General features: G+C 35.1%; 1 protein-coding gene across 5 annotated transcripts in view; it reads left to right on the top strand.

Moving 5' to 3' along the window:
* Positions 1-23,289, top strand: part of RNF180 (ring finger protein 180) — a 281,709-nt gene that overhangs the window by 148,836 nt on the left and 109,584 nt on the right. Inside the window, exon 6 of one of the 5 annotated variants that reach the window (XR_007476417.1) lies at positions 17,807-17,919. The exons of the other annotated variants lie outside the window; for them this stretch is intronic. The gene's annotated coding sequence lies outside the window, so the exon portion shown is untranslated. The remainder of the gene's footprint in view (positions 1-17,806; positions 17,920-23,289) is intronic. 5 annotated transcript variants of the gene reach the window in all.

The raw sequence follows: 23,289 nt of genomic DNA, 5'->3' as shown, positions 1-23,289 counted from the left end.
TTATTAAAGTTAAAATTATTTTTATATGATATTTGCCTTTACCATTACTAATGGATCGTCTCTTCCTGAACCTTCACATGTTCTTAATGCTTACACTAATGTAATCTTAAAAGGTAAAAGTGAACATCTGAGTGTTCTGAGTCTGGAAACTAGGCCCAGAGTTCACAACTTCACCTTTAATAAATGGAAGATACTTTAAAATTCTATTCAGTTATGTAAAAGGTTGAAAAATAAAGATTATGAAGAGTAGTTACTTTTAGCTACCATCTTAGACAGCTAATACCTTTGGAGAGCTAAAACTATTCAAAGTCCACCTTTAGCTATTTTCTAGGAAGCTGCTATTTAAGAAGCAATGCCAGAATGGTGATAAATAGGGCCTGATGACAAGATGGAGATGAAAATCGTGGAGGTGGTATTTCATCTAATGATTCCTTCTCCTTAGAGACTGACAGAACCATATTGGCGCCTTGCTTCTTGTAATGTATGGCTCTTCAGCAGGAGTTGTTTACTCTATTTCTTCATTTATTTAACTGGCAATGAAGTATTTTATACCTTGGAGACATCAGAAAACCTTTGGCACTTTGCAACATGCTTTTTGTATCATGTTATGTTACAAAAAGCATTTAGGAGAATTTGAGTTGGAGGAAAATGAATTTATAAATAAACCCGTCAAATAAAACTAGCTTTTGTAATGATTTGGTCATAAAGCAAGCTATAGTAAAAATACAGGATAGTCTCTTAAGATTATCCATTCTTTTTATATAATCTTTCTGTTTGGATATTGTATACCATAATGGACTTAGCTTATTATAGAGTATGGCAAGCTTTAAGCAAATTGCATAAAACAAAATGCCCAAGAAAATGTACAGAGCCATAGTAAAGAAAACTTTAATTCCCATGCTTTTCTCCAGCCATTAATACATGTCCTATCCTGGTTTCACAGGTTATTAAGGGATCTTAGAAAGTCATTTGGTAAATACAGCTGAGCCATCTGAAATGATATCTGATGTCCTGATCTCAGGGAAGGAGAACCCACTCTCAGAAGTCAGTTCCAGTTGTTCCTTACTACATTTTTTCCCATAAATAAATCATGCTTCCCATATTTCTAAAAAAAGATCCCATTGATTTGAACTAAATTTTTTGAAAACATTTCTCAAAAAAATTAATCAGCCATTTGGTGGATTTTGAATCCTTACTTTTTAAAAACTCCTTAAACCATACATCTAAAAAGTAAAAATGTTGACAATGAATATGCTTCCAAATTTTCAATATATTTCATTTATTTAGCACTTACTGAGTACGTTCTGTGTGCAGGAATTCTGCTCAGCATGAGGGAAATAAAGAAAAAGACATAGTATTTGCCCTCTGTGAGCTCACAATCTAATTACTGAGATGGGTGAAAGGCCGTAATGACATTATAATTGCGGCAAGTGCCATAAAAGAAGAATGCACAGGAAGCTGGAGTAACTCTATGGGAAAGGTGAAGGGTCAGAAGGCATTTCCTCCTGAAAATCCTCACATGAAGTCTTGTGGGACATTCAGTCAGGAGTTGACTAGGAGGTTAGGCAGAAAAGAGTGAAAGGAGAGCACATGGCCCCTTCAGGGACTAACCACAAGAAAATGGTAGCAATTGGTACGATGATTACAGAGATGTTTCTGACTACGAGTCAAGATGGGAAAGTACAGAGAGGCCAGAACTAAAAAAACAATGTTATGCCTTGCTAGGAAATTTAAAACAAGATTAAGAGTGACCTGGTACGGTTGTGTTTTTGAAGTCAGTATAGCCGAAGTGTAGAGGGTAAATAGGAGGAGGGAGGGCGATAAGATTTAGAGGGGAGTCAGAGAGACTAGTTAAGAGGTTATTTTAGAAATTCTTATAAGAGAGGTTAAAATGACATTGGAGGTCAACAAATTTGAGAGAGACTGAGTCCCAACAGCACTTGGGAACTAATTAGATGTGATGGTGAAAGAGGGAGAGGTAGAATCACTGTTTTTTGGTCAATGAATTGTAGATCCTATTCCCTTGACTCATAAATACAGGTTAAGGAGGAAAATTGGGAAGGGAGTGAGGTAAGGAATGGGTAGACATGTTGAGACTAACATGTTTATGGGATATATAGGCAGATATGTTCAACAGTTGGTTGTAAATATATTTATTTATATGGTTACAGATCTTAAAGTTTAGGAGATATCTTGGACTAAGATACAGTTTCTTTAACACAGACATAATTTGTTTTTTCAAAATTAAATTAGCTTTCTGTTTTGTTTTGAATATAAAGGTAGTATATGCCCATTATAAAAATTCAAACACTATGCAAAGAATAAAAACTTCTGATAATCCTATTTCTAGCATCCAGAGTATTGGTTCAGCCTCCTCTCTTCTTTATTATGGGTCGGATTTAATCCAGCAGTCATAGTCACTCTGAATCTGTTAGGGGAAGAGAGTCTAGAGACCCCTCTTCCCATGGGCCTCGGTTCTTAGTAAGGATGCAAAAAAGAATCTGAGGTCTTACCAGTTGCAAGAGAGTTTATTGAAGATAAGGAGAGAACAGAGAGAACACCTCAAGAGAGAGGTGGGCCAGGCCAAGGAAGGCAATGGCCCCGGAGGGCTGGGGTGTAGAGTTTTTAAGGCAAAGTCATTGATTGACAGTCTTGATTGACAGCTGCAAGTTATATAACGAGGCGCTGCTGTGCATGTCCTTCCCATAATTCAGTCTGTTATAATCAGATGTATCTATTCATAGAGTATTTATGAACATTTAATGAGCCTAATGGCAGCCAAAGGTTATCTATGGACATGATAACGGGAGGTGTGCGCATGTGCCAGAGTGGGGACAGTCCCTCCAGTGGGCCAGTGGGGGATTTTTCCGGTCCCCAGACCATTTTGGAGTATTGATGGGGACGTGTTTGCGGCGGGGTTGGCAAAATAGCTTGGCGGGATTAGGCGGCTATTGGACATTATTCAATGGGGCTGCCTCTCTCGTCGCTCATGGCTAACTTCCTGCCTAACAAATGCATACTGAATGCAAACAAGCATTTCAAAGCCCCAAATAGGAAAGAACATAAAAAAGATATATTTCATTGATGTCATACAGATTTATTTCAGTACATGCAGAAATAGAAGATTTAACAATTTTAGCTTTCTAGTGGTTCTATTGTAAGCTCAGAAATCATTTCACTAATCATTCAACATATCATGCTTCTGCCCAGTACAGCAACCTTGGATAGAAGTGACTTCATTTGTCAATTGTGTCCTTTTACATACCTCTAATACAAATGTTTTTTATTCATTGCTTCTCGGAATATTATAAATATTTTCTATGATATTGCAGAATGTTTTTCCTTTTTATCTGAAAAAAATGACTCTTAGACACAATAAACTCATTGGCTTGCCTTTCCCCTAGTTTTGTTTCTTCCTGAGAATGCCATTATCTGATTAAATGCTGTAAATATATACTTTACATAGCAATTTGAGGGAGGTCTCTTGTAGATGAATACTATGTTGAAAATAAATGAAGACCACCCGAATGAGAATATGTAATGGCTATTTATTCCAAACTTGCTGTATAGTAAGGGAGTCAGCCACCATCACTTGCATTTGGCAGACTCCAAAGGCAGGCAGATGAATGGACAATCTTTACAGTGGAAAAACAGGAAGGCTTCAGGTGTACCCTGACTGGATGCTGTTGGTATGGACTGACTAGAAGCAGGGCATCCTATGTGATTGGTTAGGGGTACGTAGTTGGCTTTCTTCAGTTGGTCCTAAGTTAGAAATGAGGACAAAAATTAGAGAAGCTATCCATTATTAATCAAGCCCTAGCCATTGTTTCAGGGTTATTTCTTGACTAGTTGCTAGAAATAGTAGTCTGACTTCCTAGACTGATTACTATAGATAATGGGCTGGTTTCCTGAGATGGTTGCTGCAGATTTTGGGTCAGAGTTCTGTTTTTTTATGTATGGTCTGGGCATTGTCCATGTGTATTATTCAGTCTGTCAGCTACCTTTTCAGACAGGAAAGTACCATACAGACTTATCCCACAGCAATGTACTTAAGGAAAAGAAGTCTTCTGAAGTCATGTGTTATAGTTAATAATTTCTTGCTATTTTATACTATAAGTAGTACTTTTAGAAATATTTTAATATCACTTAATGTAATTAAGATACTTTAACAAAATATGTATTCAATTATTAATAATTACATATTAAAACAACTTTTTTATATTTTTAAAAAAGATTGGTGGCTTGGTACATACAGTGAATGATAAAATTAAAGGACATTTTGATCAAACCTTATCATGATTAGTATTTATTTATATTCTTGACAAATTTAAGGCAGTATCCATAAATATAAGTATTGTAATACGCTAAAGAAGTAATAAAAATAACAACACATACAGCTTTTACTGACTTCTAGGCTTTAATTAAGCACCATTTGAATATTAGCTGATTTAACCTCTCATCAATCTTAGGAGGAAGATACTTTTATTTTTCTTCTTTTGTAAATGAGAAAACACAAGCAAAGCGAAGTTAAGTCATTGTCCAGGGTTACTCAGCTGGAGTGATAGAACCAAAATTTGAATGTGGAAGCTTGGCTCTTTTTATCTTGGTGTGTTTATACAACTTGACAACTGGATAATCCTACTTAGTTGACACAATTTGAGGGTTTTATTGACCAGAAAACAAAACTATGATACTAGCCTCATGGCCAGTTTTACACCTATTCTGAAGAAATCCTTTTGAATTGCCATTTTATTTTTATACTTACCAAAAATTTTTCAACATGTAGATTACCTTTAGCAGCTTTTACATTTCAGGTAGTATTCCCCCCTCTGATCTTCCTGTACTTAGAATGGTAACTTACTAAAAGGATACATACTATCTTAATCTAATAGGAAGTAGAAAAGGGAAAAGAATATAGGTATTTCAAAGCTAAATATAAGGCTGTTGAATTATCCATTCTTTAAAATTAGCTCCTTCCCTTTTCTTACTACATAGATAATAAAAAGCAGTCTAGGGGAATCAGGAGAATGACAAGACCATCATTTACCTAGTGTCAGCTATGTCCTGGGCACCGTGCTGGATGCTTTAATATGCCATCTTACTTGTGTATTGCTTTTTTCATATGCCAAAATTGAACAGTAGAATTAATACCCACACTCTGCTAAGGAGTTTGTAGATACTGATGACTCATTCCTATTACCATGGCACACAGTCCAAACAATTAATGAATGTGAATTTTAAATATGTAGTTTACTAGTAACACTTTGTTTAATCATGAAGAGTCTCAGTCAATTGCTTCCTATTTCTTAAAAAGGAAAATATTTAGGTAGCATTAATTTTCAGAAACATAATGGCATTGATGAATGAGAAACATGCACTCCTCAAGACACCTTTCCATGAGTAGCAAAGAATATTTTTTATTTTACACTTGTCATGTAGAAAGTTCATTTTAGCCTTGAGTGATTTATTTTGAGTAGTAAAGCCATTAAAATGGGTCCTCCAACATTTTTGTGAGCGGCAAGTACTTTTTATTTTCCCTCTAACCTTTTCTAGGTTCTCCAAAGGAATGTTTGTGATATACTGACAGTGATATCTCTGCCCAACCAAAAACTCCCACTGAAAGATAAGTGCTTCTGTAAGAAGCTGCTAATTCAAATAAGCTATGCTATGACAGTCTCAACAAGATAAAAGACTGGGAAATAAATATGGTGGCAATGAAAATGACATTGTATAAGAGCATTATAGATGCATTATAGATAAGTCCTGGCTCTAAAACTTACTATCTCTGTGATATTAAATAAGCCACCTGTCTGAGAATCAGTTTCCTGAGAAGGGAGCATGAGAGGGACCTTCAGGGTGTTAGTAAAATTCTATTTCTTCAGCCAGATAGTGGTTACACAGATGTTTTCAGTTAGAATTCATTGTGCATTTGTGATTTTTTTCTATGTAAGCTATACTTCAATAAAATCAGTGCTGTGCTGATAAATATTTCTCCAGGGGGAAAAAGCCCAGACTTGTAGCACTTGCCTGCTGATTTCCATGGTATAAATACATGGTATAAATCACCATGGCTAATTTCAAGCAACCAATATGAAATCACTGAATGAAGAATTGGGAGGAGATATGCACATTTTGCTCTTTAAGCTGGTTCTATCACATCGCTAAATAAAATGTACTTGAAAGTTGACTAGGTAAAGAGACTTTTAACTACTGATATTTCTTAATTTATCCTTTCTCATATTTTGGTTAGCAGCTGTGAAGTGAAAAATCAATTAACAAAGTGGCTTCATGAACACCTATTAACTTTTTAAAAAATGTGTAACATTTCTTGTTTCCTCAGTTTTTTGAGTTTTCATAATCCATAGTTCATGACGAAACATCATCATTGATTTATGCACATTTACTTATTTTATTTCATTTTACTTATTTTGGGGTTCTGGGGTTTTTTTTTAATTAATTATTCGATGAATCTTCATGAATCCATTGCTCAACCCAGGAACTAGAATATCCTCAGTTAAATATATTTCTTGCCTTGTTTTAGTTTCATATCTTAGACACACATATGTGTGATCAATATATTATTTAGTTTTATTTAATTCTGAATTTTATATAAAGAGCTTACCCTTTTGAGATTCCTGTTTTGATTTAACTTTGCATTACCAACTAGATTCATCTATATTGTTTCTTTCAAACATAGTTTGTTCATTTTCATGGTATAATTCTACAGACCTTTTATTACCCAGTGCTTGACATGGTTTGGTTTATGTCAGTCTTGTATACTGATTTCCCAGCAGCGCAGGTATATTGTGCTTTGTTTATTTTATGTGCCTCTTTTTTAACAATTTGATTTATTATAAAATATGTCTTCTCTTTTCTCTTCTTGCTTTTTCTTTCCAGTATATGTTTTCTTTGGTAAATGAGTACGTTTCCCCCAAATGGGTCATAAGTCAGGGGAATATCTTAATGTGTGTCAGTGCCAACAGAAAAAAAGTGTGCTGGAGGATTCTATGATGATTACCAAAGAAGCTCTATTAATAGCTAAACTAGAGTGAGCGCAGAATATTATAGGTGACTGGCAGCCAGAAACATTAGAGTCCTCACTACAAGGGATGTAGCTCACTCAGAATGATTATCAGTTATCAAAATTTCATCACCTAATTTTCCTAAATTGTAAAAAAAGACTTAAGATGACGCTCTGCTACAAATCTGCTATAACGAAACTTTTAAGAAAACCTTGCTACTATTGAAATTTAAATGATGCTGAGTAAAACAAGTTATTTATTCAGAATTGTGGGGGAAAAGTAGATATAAATAGGGAAAATGACAAAACTGATCAATATTTATTCATCTATACAAAAATAGGACAACAGTCCTTATCACAGTTCTAAAATTCAAAAACCCTTAAAACCAATATTTTTTGTTTTGTTTTCATAATTCATTTGATCACCAAACTTGTCTGGATCTAAATGCATGTGGCAGTAAAACCTGAATTGAAGTAAAGGGAAACTACTTATTGCTGTATATATTTTCATGTTTTACTGGAGAAAATATTTAGTGTTTGATTCCAGAACACTGCCACAGACTGTGCTGGGGCATTATATTATATGCAGCTTCTCTACCTATCTGACATTTTTAAAATTCTGATTTCTGAGACATATCTGGCACTAAGGGTTCTGTTAACAGACTGTGAACTGTAGTAAACAAATTGAATTTATTTTATACTTAGACCATAACTTTTTAATCTTTATTGTGCCATAGACCTCTTTGGCAAACTTAAATAATGTCTTAAATGCATAAAAGAAAATACATGGACAAGAAAGTAATTATATCGAAAAAGTTATCAAAATAATAAAAATTTGTGATACAGTTAATACATGTGTTTCTTTATTAAGGCATTACATAACAGGGTCTAGCAGTGGGTATAATTACTATTGTAAAGTCATTGAAGTGATGAGTGTAAATGATATTTGGAGATATCTGCACCAGCTGTAATGTTATGTGAAAAACCTTTAATTTCTGTTGGTGACAAAGTCACAGGTACTGCTAATACTGCTGAGATTTATCTCCTTCATTCATCATCGAAGGAAATGATAAATTTCAAATAGAGGTTAGAAAAATTGATATATAATTCATTTTCCCATCCTAATTCATAGACCACCCACCCCCCACTCATTCTATCCATGGATCACAGTTTATGAAACCTTGGTTACAAATACTGTTAATCATAAATTTATCTATCTTCCTTATTGGTTTCTGATGTTGATTAATTTATATCCACAAGGTGATGAAGCTGGAGTTCAAGTCATGCCTTTACTTTCAGCTAGCATTATTTTAAACAATTCCCTACTTTTTTTTGAGTTTTATTACACAATAGACAAAGCATTTGAGTGCTTGTTATTTATAGGTTGAATTCTAACTATAGTACTAGTCTTTAGAGTTTATCTTATTCCAGCCACATTATAAATTAGGAATGAAGTATTTGTATTCAACTCTTTGCTCCTTTTTTTAGTGTACATGACATTCCACTTATTTTTCAAACTTTTATTTTCCATTTCTGTTATAAATTGCCAAATGTCTTAGGTAGAGAGAATTTGTGTGGAGGGGACAAAAACCTATCTGTATATTCTCTGCTGACATTTGCTTCCAACCCACATCTATTTATTATTACTTCCTCTAATGTTTGTTGCACACCTACATCCAAATTGCTGCTTCCCATGTCCATAGCCTTGTTCATACCATTCTTATCTCTCACATGCCCTTTCTCTCCTTTATTTGTTTTGTTTTCTTTTTAAAAAAAATTTTATTGGGGTATAGTTGATTTAGAATGTTGTGTTAGTTTCAGGTGTACAGTAAAGTGATTCAGTTATACATGTACGTATATTCATTCTTTTTTAGATTATTTTCTCATATAGGTTATCACAGAATACTGAGTAGAGTTCCCTGTGCTATACAGTAGGTCCTTGTTGCTTATCTGTCTTATATATAGTAGTGTGTGTGTGTTCATCCCAGGCTTCTGATTTATCCCTCCCCTCCACGTTTCCCCTTTGGTAACTATAAGTTTGTTTTTGATATCTGTACGTCCCTTTCTGTTTTGTAAATAAGTTCATTTCTTTCTTTATTTTTTAAAGTTAGATTCCACATATGAGTGATATATGATATTTGTCTTTCTGTCTGACTTCACTTACTATGATAATCTCTAGGTGCATCCATGCTGCTGCAAATGGCATTACTTCGTTCATTTTTATGGCTGAGTAATATTCCATGGTATATATGTACCACATCTTCTTTATCCATTCCTCTGTCAGTGTACATTTAGGTTGCTCTCATGTCTTGACTATTGTAAATAGAGCTTCAGTGAACATTGGGGTGCATGTATCCTTTCAGATTATGGTTTTCTCTGGATATATGGCCAGGAGTGGGATTGCTGGATCATACAGTACTTCTATTTTTAGTTTTCTCAGGAACCTCCGTACTGTTCTCCATGGTGGCTATACCAATTTACATTCCCACCAACAGTATAGGAGGGGTCCCTTTTCTCCACACCCTCTCCAGCATTTATTGTTTGTAGATTTTTTTGATGGCCATTCTGACTAATGTAAGGTGATACCTCTTTCTGACCAGTGTAAGGTGATACCTCATTCTGACCAGTGAAAGGTGATACTTCATTGCAGTTTTGATTTGCATTTCTCTGATAATTAGTGATGTTGAGCATCTTTTCCTGTGCTTGTTGCCATCTATATGTCTTCTTTGGAGAAGTGTCTATTTAGATCTTGTGCCCATTTTTTGATTGGGTTGTTTGTTTTTTGTTATTGAACTGCATGAGCTGTTTGTATATTTTCGAGAATAATCCCTTGTCAGCCACTTAGTTTGCAAATATTTTCACCCATTCTGTGGGTTGTCTTTTTGTTCTGTTTGTGGTTTCCTTTGCTGTGCAGATGCTTTTAAGTTTAATTAGGTCCCATTTGTTTATTTTTGTTTTTATTTCCATTACTCTAGGAGGTGGATCCAAAAAGATGTTGCTGCAGTTTACATCAAAGAGTGTTCTGCCTATGTTTTCCTCTAAGAGTTATACAGTGTTCAGCCTTAAATTTAGGTCTTTAATCCATTTTGAGTTATTTTTTGTGTATGGTGTTAGAGACTGTTCTAATATCATTCGTTTACATGTAGCTGTCCAGTTTTCCCAGCACCGCTTACTGAAAAGACTCTCTTTTTCCATTTTATATTCTTACCTCCTTTGTTGTAGATTAATTGCCATAAGTGTGTGAGTTTATTTCTGAGCTTTCTATCCTGTTCCATTGATCTATATTTCTGTTTTTGTGCCAGTACCATACTGCTTCATTGCTGTAGCTTTGTTGTATTGTCTGAAGTCAGAGAGTTAGATTCCTCCAGCTCCATTTTTCTTTCTCAAGATTGCTTTGGCTATTCAGGGTCTTTTGTGTTTCCATACAAATTGTAAAATTTTTTGTTCTGGTTCTGTCAAAAAATGCCAGTGGTAGTTTGATAGGGATTGCATTGAATCCGTAGATGGCTTTGGGTAGTATAGTCATTTTCACAATGTTGATTCTTCCAATCCAAGAACATGGTATATCTCTCTATATGTTTGTATAGTCTTTACTTTCTTTCATCAGTATCTTATATTTTTCAGCACACCGGTCTTTTTTCTCCTTAGGTAGGCTTATTCCTAGGTATTTCATTCTTTTTGTTGCAACTGTAAATGGGAATGTTTCCTTAATTTCTCTTTCAGATTTTGGCTGTTAGTGTATATGAATGCAAGAGATTTCTGTGCATTAATTTTGTATAATGCTACTTCACCAAATTCATTGATTAGCTCTAGGAGTTTTTTGGTAGCATCTTTAGGATTCTCTATGTATAGTATCAAGTCATCTGCAAACAGTGACAGTTTTATTTCTCTTCTGATTTGTTATCCTTTTATTTCTTTTTCTTCTCTGATTTCCATGGCTAAAATTTCCAAAACTATGTTGAATAATAGTGGTAAGGTTGGGCAACCTTTTCTTGCTCCTCATCTTAGTGGAAATGGTTTCAGTTTTTCACCATTGAGAGTGATGTTGACTGTGGGTTTCTCATATATGGCCTTTATTATGTTGAGGTAGTTTCCCTCGATGCCCACTTTCTGGAGAGTTCTTATCATAAATGGGTGTTAACTTTTGTTGAAAGCTTTTTCTGCATCTATTGAGATTATCATATGGTTTCTATCCTTCAATTTGTTAATATGGTGTATCACATTGATTGATTTGCATATACTGAAGAATCTTTGCATTCCTGGATAAACCCCACTTGATCATGGTGTATAATCCTTCTAATGTTCTGTTGGATTGTGTTTGCTAGTATTTTGTTCAGGATTTTTGCATCTATGTTCATGAGTGATATTGGCCTGTAGTTTTCTTTCTTTGTGACATCTTTGTCTGGTTTTGGTATCAGGGTGATGGTGGCCTCGTAGAATGAGTTTGGGAGTGTTCCTCCCTCTGCTGTATTTTGGAAGATTTTGAGAAGGATAAGTGTTAGCATTTCTCTAAATGTTTGTTAGAATTCACCTGTGAAACTTTCTTGTCCTGGGCTTTTGTTTGTTGGAGGATTTTTATTCATGGTTTCAATTTTCAGTGCTTGTGATTGGTTTGTTTCAGTCTCGGGAGGTTGTACTTTTCTAAGAATTTATCCATTTCTTCCCGGTTGTCCATTTTATTGGCGTATGGTTACTTGTAGTAGTCTCTCATGTTCCTTTGTATTTCTCCACCGTCAGTTGTTACTTCTCCTTTTTCACTTCTAATTCTGTTGATTTGAATATTCTCCCTTTTTTTCTTGATGAGTCTGGCTAATGGTTTATCAGTTTTGTTTATCTTCTCAAAGAACCAGCTTTTTGTTTTATTGATCTTTGCTATTATTTCCTTTACCTCTTTTTCATTTATTTCTGATCTGATCTTTATGATTTCTTTTCTTCTGCTAACTTTGGGGTTGTTTTGTTCTATTTCTAATCTCTTTAGGTGTAAGGTTAGGTTGTTTATTTGAGATTTTTCTTGTTTCTTGAGGTAGGATTGTATTGCTATAATCTTCCCTCTTAGAACTGTTTTGCTTTATGCCGTAGGTTTTGGGTCCTCATGTTTCCATTGTCATTTATTTCCAGGTATTTTTTCATTTCCTCTTTGATTTCTACAGTGATCTCTTGGTTATTGAGTAGCGTATTGTTTGCATCCATGTGTTTTTATTTTTTACAGTTTTATTCCTGTAATTGTTATCTAGTCTCATAGCATTGTGGTCGGAAGATATCCTTGATATGATTTCAATTTTCTTAAATTTACCAATGGTTGATTTGTCACCCAAGATATGATCTCTCTTTGGGAAAGTTCCATGAGCACTTGAGAAGAAGGTGTATTCTGTTGTTTTTGGATGGAGTGTCTGATAAATATCAACTAATTTTACCTGGTCTGTTGTGTCATTTATAGCTTGTGTTTATTTATTTTCATTTTGTATGATCTGTCCATTGGTGAAAGTGGGGTGTTAAAGTCCCCTACTATGCTTGTGTTACTGTCGATTTCCCCTTTTATGGCTGTTAGCATTTGCCTTTTGTATTGAGTTGCTCCTATGTTGGGTGCATAAATATTTACAATTGTTATATCTTCTTCTTGGATTGATCCCTTGATCATTAGGTAGTGTCCTTCTTTGTCTCTTGTAGTAGTCTTTATTTTAAAGTCTATTTTGTCTGATATGAGCATTGCTACTCCAGCTTTCTTTTGATTTCCATTTGCATGGAATGTCTTTTTCCATCCTCTCACTTTCAGTCTGTGTGTATCCCTAGGTCTGTAGTGTGTCTCTTGTAGACAGCATATAGACAGGTGTTGTTTTTGTATCCATTCAGCCAGTCTGTGTCTTTTGGTTGGAGCATTTAATCCATTTACATTTAAGGTAATTATCAATATGTATGCTCCTATTACCATTTTCTTAATTGTTTTGGTTTGTTTTTGTAGATCCTTTTCTTCTGTTATGTTTCCCGCCTAGAGAAGTTCCTTTAGCATGTGTTGTAAAGCTGGTTTGGTGGTGCTGAATTCTCTTAGCTCTTGCTTGTCTGTAAAGGTTTTCATTTCTCTGTCGAATCTGAATGAGATCCTTGCTAGGTAGAGTAATCATGATTGTAGGTTTTTCTCTTTCATCACTGTAAATACATCCTGCCACTCCCTTCTGGATGGCAGAGTTTCTGCTGAAAGATCAGCTTTTAACCTTATGTAGATTCCTTTGTATGTTGTTTGTTGCTTTTCCCTTGCTGCTTTTAATATTTTTTCTTTATGTTTAATTTTTGATAGTTTGAAATTTGTGTCTTGGCATGTTACTCATTGGATTTATTCTGTTTGGGACTCTCTGCACTTCCTGGAGTTGATTGACTATATCTTTTCCCATTTTAGGGAAGTTTTCTGCTGTAATGTCAAATATTTTCTCAGAACCTTTCTTTTTCTCTTCTTCTTCTGGGACCCCTAAAATTTGAATGTTGGTGCATTTAATGTTGTCCCAGGTGTCTCTGAGACTGTCCTCAATTCTTTTCATTTATTTTTCTTTATTCTGCTCTGCAGCAGTTATTTCCACTCTTCTATCTTCCTGGTCACTTATCTGTTCTTTTGCCTCAGTTATTCTGCTAATGATTCCTTCTAGAGAATTTTTAATTTCATTTATTGTGTTGTTCATCATTGTTTGTTTGCTATTTAGTTCTTCTAGGTCCTTGTTAAACATTTCTTATATTTTCTCCATTCTATTTCCAAGATTTCGGATCATCTTTACTGTCATTAGTCTGAATTCTGTTTTGGGTAAACTGCCTATTTCCTCTTCATTTATTTGGTCTGGTGGGTTTTTACCTTGCTCCTTCATCTGCTGCATATTTCTCTGTCTTCTCATTTTGTTTAACTTACTATGTTTGGGGTCCTCTTTTCACTGGCTGCAGGTTCGTAGTTCCTGTTAGTTTTGGTGTCTGCCCCCAGTGGGTGAGGTTGTTTCAGTGGCTTGTGTAAGCTTCCTGGTTGGGGCGACTGGTGCCTGTTTTCTGGTGGGTGGTACTGGATATTCTCCTTCTGGTGGACTGGGCCATGTCCGGTCGTGTGTGTTGGTGTGTCCGTGAACTTAGTATGACTTTAGGCAGCCTCTCTGCTACTGGGTGGAGATGTGTTCCTGTCTTGCTAGTTGTTTGGTATGGAGCATCCAGCACTTGAGCTTGCTGGCCATTGGGTGGAGATGGCTGTTAGTTTTGAGACAGAGATTTCTGGAAGACCTCTCGCCAATTGATATTACATGGAGCTGGGAGGTCTCTGGTGGTCCAATGTCTTGGACTCGACTCTCCACTTTGGAGGCTCAGGCCTGACATCTGACTGGAGCACCAAGACCCTGCCAGCTGCATGGCTCTGAAGAAAAGGAAGAAATTAAAAAAAACATGAGCAGATAAAATCCCAAAACAAATGAGAAAAGCAAAACTAAACAAAGTCACACAAAGAAACATACACACACACACACTCATAAAAAGAAAAACAAACAAACAAAACTAAAAAAAAAAGAACAGACAGAACTCTAGGACAAATGGTAAAGGCAGACCTTAACAGACAAAATCACACAAGATAAGTGATGAATATTTCAAGAAATTTAAAATTTTGAAGAAGAGAATAACAGTGTCAAATCTGCCAACAGATCAAGTTAGATGAAAAGTAGAGACAGTTCTTTTGAGAAGTTTAGCTGTGATAGGAAGAAGAGAGAGGGAAGGTAGTAGTTGGATCAAATTGCAAGACTAAGAGAATTTGGTTTTTTTGTGTGTTTGGGTTTTTGTATGTGTGTGTGTGGTTCTTTTTATTTTTAATGTGAGAAGCCATTAGAGAAAGAGAAGTTGTAGATCCAGGAAGAATTTGAAAGGAATGGCAAAGTTTTTAGAATAGTCATATCAGAGAGCCAGTCAGTGACTTAATAAGTTAGCCAGGAAAAAAACACAGAATTGTTCCCACATATTTGACACGAGTTGTGGACTGCCAATCTAGAAGAGTCTAATACAGTTTAATTATTAGAGAAATATGTAGTATATTATTTGAAAGAGATTTTTAGAGAAACCATGATTTTAGTGCTGAATTAGATGATTTTATAAAATTCCTTATAGCCTTACTCCATACTTGGAAGGATTCAATTCAAGGAATTTTCTTTTCTTTTGTCTCTTATATTTTTCTTCCAGGTTTATTGAGATATAATTGACATAGAGTACTGTATAAGTTTAAGGTATACAGCAAGATGATTTGACTCACATATATCATGCAATGATTACCCCACTAGGTTTTGTGAACATTCATCATTTCATATTGATACAAAACTAAAGAAATAGAAAAAAATATCTTTTCCTTGTGATAAGAACTCCTAGGATTTATTCTCTTAACAATTTTCATATATAACATATAGCAGTATTAATTGTATTTATCATGTTGTATATTACATCTCTAGTATTTATTTATTTTATACCTGGAAGTTTGTACCTTTTGATTACCTTCATCCAATTACCCCTCCCCCAACTGCCTCTGGTAACCATAAATAATGATCTCTTTTTCTATGAGTTTGTTTGTTTTTAGAAAGAAGTTTCTATCTTGCCTCTCTAAAATAAGTTGAGAATCTTACAGAGTAATTGTTCTGTATTTACCTTTAGCAATTTTTCCAATCTTATAATTCTATCTTCTTTAACCTTACTTTTTTCATATTTACAGTCTCCATTTGGATTCTTATTCAAGTTCACTTTTTGTTTTTATTATATATATATGTATATTTTTAATTGAATTGTAGTTGACTTACAATATTATTTAGTTACAGATGTACAATGTAGTGATTCGGTATTTTTGCACATTATACACTATACAAAGTTATTACATTATTATATTTTTATTATATCCTGTTCTTGTCTAATTAACTATATTCTTCTTTAAAAATTTCTTTTTTTTAATTTATTTTTTAAATTTATTTATTTAATTTATATTTATTTTCAGCTACATTGGGTCTTCATTGCTGCACACGAGCTTTATCTACTTGCGGTGAGCAGGGGCTACTCTTCATTGAAGTGCACATGCTTCTCATTGCAGTGGCTTCTCTTGTTGCAGAGCATGACCTCTAGGTGCACAGGCTTCAGTAGTTGTGGCAAACGGGCTCAGTAGTTTTGGCTCATGGGCTCTAGAGCATAGAGTCAGTAGCTGTGGCTCACGGGCTTAGTTGCTCCACAGCATGTGGGATCTTCCCGGACCAGGGATCAAACCTGTGTTCCCTGCACTGGCAGGCAGATTCTTAACCACTGCGCCACCAGGGAAGTCCCTAAAATTTCTTTTAACACAATTATTTTAAAGTTTCTTACATATTTCTCAGTTATATATAGTTTTTAAAAAGTGAATTCTTCCCATTCATACATCTACTAATACTTTTTTATTGACAGGTTGTTTTCTGACATACTTTGTAACTTTTGACTGTGAGCTTATCTTCAGTGGGAGTTGTTTCTATGTGAATTTCAAGGGCCCTGAGTTGTGGAAGAAACCCCTTGGAGCCAGTTTTGTGTTTGACTTTGCTTTCACTAGTACAGGACTTATTTTAATTTTATTTTCTCTATTTAGGGTTTCCAAGCTTCTTGGGAGGTGCTAATTTAGACATCACACCTACAAATAGTGCAGGTTTAGAGTGCTGGTATCCTTCTGCCAATTCTTTGCCTAGATTAGCTGGCTTCTGTACTATATTCCTCAGACCAAACAGCCTTTTTAGCTCACTGCTATACATAGAGCTTAGAGCCTTGACTCCCAAGCTATATCTGCAACATATGTGTTAGGTTTTTGAACAGTTAATCTAACATTTTTATTTAATTAGTACTGGAGGGAGACTTACTGCATTTGCCTTGTTCCCCATATTGACCAAAAATCTTTTTTGGTGATGTAAGAAACTTTTCCAGTTGTTTCTTAAAATATATTTTTGATGACTGATATGGAAGCTAGCACTAGCATATGTTAGAAGTCCAAAACTGTCAAATTTGGAATATGTATTTATGCAAATTTGGAGTCATATTCTGAAACTAGAAATACAGATTCTTATGACACAACAATGACATTTATAAAAACTTACATTTTTTTAAGAATCAGGAATGAAGAGAATTCTTTAATATATATGTCTGTATATTTAAAGTAACTTCCATATGCTGTTTCTTAATCATGTGATTTTCTGATAACTTTAATATCTGAACTTTTTCTGTGACATAGCATGGACTTTGTGTCAGGTATGAGATAAATGCAATAGATAAGATTTAGACAAAAGTGGATGTACTTCAAATGTATGTGAAGAAATTAAATGATATAAGGAAAAGGTAAGAAAGTGAATAATATGTTCTAGGAATGACTCATAATCCACAAACTCAGATATTCAGGGAATGTAGCTTTATTTTTTTTTATTATTTTGTGTGTGTGTGTGGTACGCGGGCCTCTCACTGTTGTGGCCTCTCCCGTTGCGGAGCACAGGCTCCGGACGCGCAGGCTCAGCGGCCATGGTTCAAGGGCCCAGCCACTCCACGGCATATGGGATCTTCCCAGACCCGGGCACGAACCCACGTCCCCTGCATCGGCAGGCGGACTCTCAACCACTGCGCCACCAGGGAAGCCCTGTAGCTTTATTTTTTATTAAAAGTTATTTGTACATATAAGTACACAGTGGATACTTGTTGAATAAATGAATGAATTTAAATTTCTATTTTAAGCCCCCTTTCTATTGGAGGCTAGAAACTAAATCTTAATCGGTCAAGCCTTTCTCCTCTTTTTACCTCTAGGTCTATGTTCTAAGTTTCTAGAACCTTCCAAGTGTCAGCATGTTGAAGGTGGGGTGGAATTTGGCCTTACTGATACCTACTGAGCTTATACTCAGAAAGACTGGGAAAGAAAGGTATTTATTTTCCTTCTTGTATTGACTAAAAGATCTTTACTGTCTACTTGGTGCCAGATAAATGCCATTCTATGCTGCTCCCATACCATGCTAAGCATAAGAGACTTCTGAGACCTCGCTTCCTCCTTAGACTATATTCTAGAGATTGGAAGTTACAGGTTTCCTGCTATCCAGACCCTAAACCTGATGGTATTTTCTGTCCTATCATCCTCCTTCCAGTTTTAAGCTAAGGTGAACATGTTGTAGAGTACCTTTTTGGAGATCCAATAGGCTCTTGCTCCAATCCCATAAAATCTTTATCTAGTATGTGTTGAGTATAAAGGGATAGGAGGAGTAGGAAAAAGGTCTTCTAAATCTATCGTTTATACTCAGAATCCTAGGCTTTTGAAACTCAAATACCAAATATTTAATAATTTAATTCCTTTTTTATCTACATACTGCTGTGTCATCCATTCTTTGAGGCAGTTGAACATTACCTGTTTCTGCCTGAATGGAGAAGAAGGGTTATGGGTAACCAATATTTGGAACAAATTTAATTAATATATAAAAGTTTTTCTGTGATAGAGAAACAAAAGAAAATTAAGGAGAATGGAATAAGGCAAGAAAAGAGCCCAAGAGGTTCAGTAAAGAAGAGAGAAGACTAATAAAAGACCACTTTGCTCTCTAAAGTAATGTGTGACATGCTGTGGCTTAGAAGTAACTGGATTTAGTGGATCTGGAACTGATTGACGGGTGTAGGGATTGTTGCTGGAGGCTTAAAAATGGCTTTTGATATAGAGCTGTGTTCTTTGTGTTATGGCCCAATGGGACTTCTCACCTGCCTGGAAGTCAGAAACTAAGATCTTTGACTTCTTTTTAAAGTGTTCAAAAGAAATAGGGGAATGCAAATCAAAATGAAATTGTGAATTCAGAGATTTTAAGATTTATGAGGAAAAAAATCAAAATTATTCGTTATGAAACCAGTGTGTCCTCCTCCATTCGAATGAGAATTAGCTTCTGCTGATTTTACTTTCAAAATGCCTTAAATTCTCAACACAACCACTCTGTTTCAGGACCTTGGTACCCCATGCCTTAATTATTGCCTCTTTGTGCCGTTTAGCACTCACATTCTTGAAACTATCTCTTCTTCACATTTTTTTTTCTTTTTTAAAGAATTAGTTCAGAGGACTTAATTGCTTCATATGTTCACCACAACATCCCTAGTGCCTTGTATATCCCTGCTATGGACTGAATTTTATCCCCCCAAAATTCATTCCTTGAAGCTCTAACCCCTTCTGTGACTATATTTGAAGATAGGGTTTTTAGGAGGTAATTAAGGTTAAATGAAGTCATAAGGGTGGCATCCTAATCTAATAGTATTGGCTGCCTTATAAGAAAAGGAAGAGAGAGAGATCTCTTTCCACACCCGCAGAGGAAAGGCCATGTGAACACACAATGAGAAGATGGGTGTTTGCAAGTCAAGAAGAGGTTTTTCACCAGAACCCAACCATGCTAGCACCCTGATCTTGGATTCCCAGCCTCCAGAACTGTGAGAAATAAATGACTATTGTTTAACCTTCCCAGTCTATGGTATTTTGTTATCACAGCCCAGGCAGACTAAGAAAATCCCCAAGGCCTGAAATAATGCTTTGTTCACTCAATAAATATTTGTTTATTGTGGTGGAAATTAGCAATGCTATATTCCATTCAGGAACATAATGAGACATCTCAGGCTGACATGCAGTGACCTGTACTGTAGTAGGCTTTGCTGACCGTACAGTCTCTGTCACAACTACTTCGTTCTGCTATGGTGTCACAACTACTTAGTTCTGCTATGGTGTCACAACTACTTAGTTCTGCTATGGTGGCACAAAAATAGCCATACACAATACATAGACCAATGAGCATGGTTACGTTCCACTGAAATTTTAGTTACAAAAAAATACAGATAGCAGGTCGTATTTGTCACATAGGCTATACTTTGCCCATTCCTGACCAGTAGCAAATGACCCACCTTAACTCTCAAGGAATATTTCCTACTCCTTATTGGAAAAGCTCTCATCCTGTCAGATTGACAGGTGCCTCATCCACAAACTCCATGATTTCCCCAAATTGTCTCCTTGTCTTAAATTTCCTCTATGCTTATCTCCCTGATTCCTATTTCTATTCTTCCCTCTAAGTTCTGGAATTAGGAAACATAAATAAAACATAATCCATGCCCACAAGTGTCTTAGAAATGTAATAAAGGGGGACGTATGTAGATAGTCAATATAGGTATTATGGAAGGTATAAAAAGAGTAGAGTCATAAAGGAAGAGGTGGAATGTTTACAGAGGGTAGAGTAATAAAAGGACAATGATCAGGCCTCACAGAGGAAATGATAAGGTGCAAGATGGAACACTACAAGAAATGAGACAGGGGAAAGTGGGAGGAGGAGCAAGTCTACAGAGAGCAGGGAGGGGGCAGGCCAGTGGGGGGAAAAAAAAAGAGAGAGAAAAAAAATTGAAATATAAAAAGCAGATAGATCATCCTATTTATGTAAAATATGTGTGTATGTAGGTTAGAAAAAAAGACTAAAAGATCAATATCTACTAACTTGGAGAGACATCTATGGTATGTTGAGAAAAGTGACAGCAGAGTATTTATGTGCACATGTGCTTTTATATTTTGCATGAGCCAAGAGAAAGTATGAAAGGATTCACCACTGTTGACAGGGATGGTTGCATCTGGAAGGTAGGAAGTGGACAGAGTGGAGATGGTTAATTTTCTTAAAAAGGACAGTTTTAAGAGAAGAAATTGACCAACAGCATTAAATGCTACAGAATTGTCGAGTACAATGAGTACTAAAAATATGCTGCTGGATTTGGCAATTGGGTCATAGATAGATGACTTTTGGCTAGAGCAGTTTTATTTTAAGTAGGTAGTGGGAAATAATAAGCAGAAATTATATTCTTTTCTTTCCAGGAACTTGACTCTGAAGGGAATGAGAGAGGTGATTGTAGCTAGATGGAAACACAGCATCCAAGGAGAGGTTTTTCTGTTGTTTCTAATAGGAGAGATTTGTACATGTGTATCTTTAAGGAAGAACATATCAAGAGAGAGAATAATCTTCATTTTGTTTTTTGGGTTTTGAGGGGATTTTTTAATTGATGTGTAATTTACATGTAACATTATACTAGTTTCCAGTGTATAACATAATGATTCTCTATATGTGTTGTGAAATGATCACCACAAGTCTGGTTACCATCTGGTACCATACACAGTTTTAAAAAAAGGTTTTTTTTCTTATGATAAAGACTTTTAAGATCTAGTTTCTTAGCAACTTTCCAACATACAATACAGTATTATTAACTATAGTCATCATGCTGTACATTGTATCCTCATGACTTAATTATTTTATAAGTAGAAGTTTATATACCTTTTGACCCCCTTGACCCATTTCTCCCACCCACCCATCTCCCACCTCTGACAACTACCAATCTGTTCTTTGTATCTATGAGCTTGGTTTCTTGTTGTTGTTGTTTAAATTTCATATATAATTATTGTCTTTCTTTGTCTGACTTATTTCAAGTAGTATAATGCTCTCGAGGTTCATTCATGTTGTCACAAAGGGCAAGATTTCATTCTTTTTTATGTCTGAATAGTATGCCAGTATGTGTCTATGTGTGTGTGTGTGTGTGTGTGTATAAATACCACAATTTCTTTATCCATTCATCCATCATTGAACACTTAGGTTTTTTCCATACCTTGGCTGTTGAAAATAATGCTGCAATGAACATAGGGGTGCGCATATCTTTTTGAAGTAGTGTTTTCGTTTTTTTCAAATACCCAGAAGTGGACTCTCTGGGTTATATTGCAGTTCTATTTTTAATTTTTTTTTTTAACAAGAACATAAAGCTTTTATTCTGAATTAGTCAGTAAAACAAATGAAAAAAAATTAAACCAAAACTTGTGAAAGGTTTTTAAATGATTTATTACTAATATAAACATACATATGCTCAAAGCACTTTTAAAAACTTTTAAATTGTAATTTAACCAGAACCTCTGTTAATAACCACTATAAGCAATTAGGCCAACTCTAATGTTCTGGTAACCAACATATTGGGAATTAACAAATAATAAATCTGAAACTGAAGAAATCAAATACATGAAAAAATGACTATTTTAAAGTAAGAGTATAAGAATAGGAGTTACTAAGAAATTATCACCACTGAAGCTTTTCCTTGGAAATATCTTATTTTAAACTTACAGTGAAGACAAACAAGGGGGGCAGAATATGTATAGCTACAAAACAAATGCAGTGATGAGTTACAGCAGAAAGAGGAAATGCACTTTGTAATCCACAGGATCAGATTTGCAGCTCTAAGCAATTACCAGTAAATATTTGAGTGTTTTTCCTATTCTATCAACTTTAAATTTAAACTGAGTTACAGCAGTTTCACTTGTATTAATAGTTGGCAAAAGCAAATTAGAAGAAACCTAAATTAGTCTTTTTTAACCGGGCAGGATTTACCTCATTCATTGGAACAAACCCACTTCCCATCTTTAGAGCCTAAAAAATGTGGATATTGGCCTATTTTAATACTTTTCTAGTTCAGACGGAAGTCATGCTGTACACAGCCTTTGATTTTAGGAACCAGCACAAAGTAAAAATCAACTACTCACTGGGATTTAACCCAGTCACAAGCCATTCCAATCCTTCTGTTAATGCAGAATCCGTTCATAAATTGGCCAAATTGTAATTAACTTCTAAAAACTCCTTCGAAAATTATGAGTTTCAATTTTAAATGAAAGAACTTGAACCATTTTCAAAGAATCAAGTATAATTTATAAAAGATAGATCTTTACCAGTTCACGTATGTTCCATCATATTTTGTATTGAACAATAGGCTGATTACTTCATTGTGGCATATACTTCAGAACCTAATTTTTCACACGGGCTCACTGACAATCCAACCACTTTAAGGAATTTATCAGTTAATCTACAGGCCATACATGGCTGGCAGGTATAGCCAGGTCACACAGCAAGTTTAAATATTCCAACCTCAATCACAAGAAACAATCAGAGGGGAAAATGACACATGATTGCAATATACTAAGGCAGCAGATAAGTCATTCTTCACCTAGGTCAGCAGCTTCCAATAAAATCGTGTGCACAGATTTAATGAATGAGTCTGCTCTAGTTTAACTATGAACATGCCCCTGCATTAGAAAGGGAGATAAGAATTGTGCTTGCAATTCTAGCTGATGAATTCATTAGATTTTTATAAGGCAAATAATGTAGAAAGTTAGAATAGAATTTCTAGAACCATTTATCCTGTGATGTTGTAAAATCAAAGTACTACTTTATTAAATGAGTTATTTTATACAATATGAACATCAATATAATTAC

This window comes from Orcinus orca, chromosome 3, assembly GCF_937001465.1.
Source record: "Orcinus orca chromosome 3, mOrcOrc1.1, whole genome shotgun sequence".
NCBI lineage: Eukaryota > Metazoa > Chordata > Mammalia > Artiodactyla > Delphinidae > Orcinus > Orcinus orca.
This window is presented reverse-complemented; position numbering and strand designations above follow the sequence as displayed.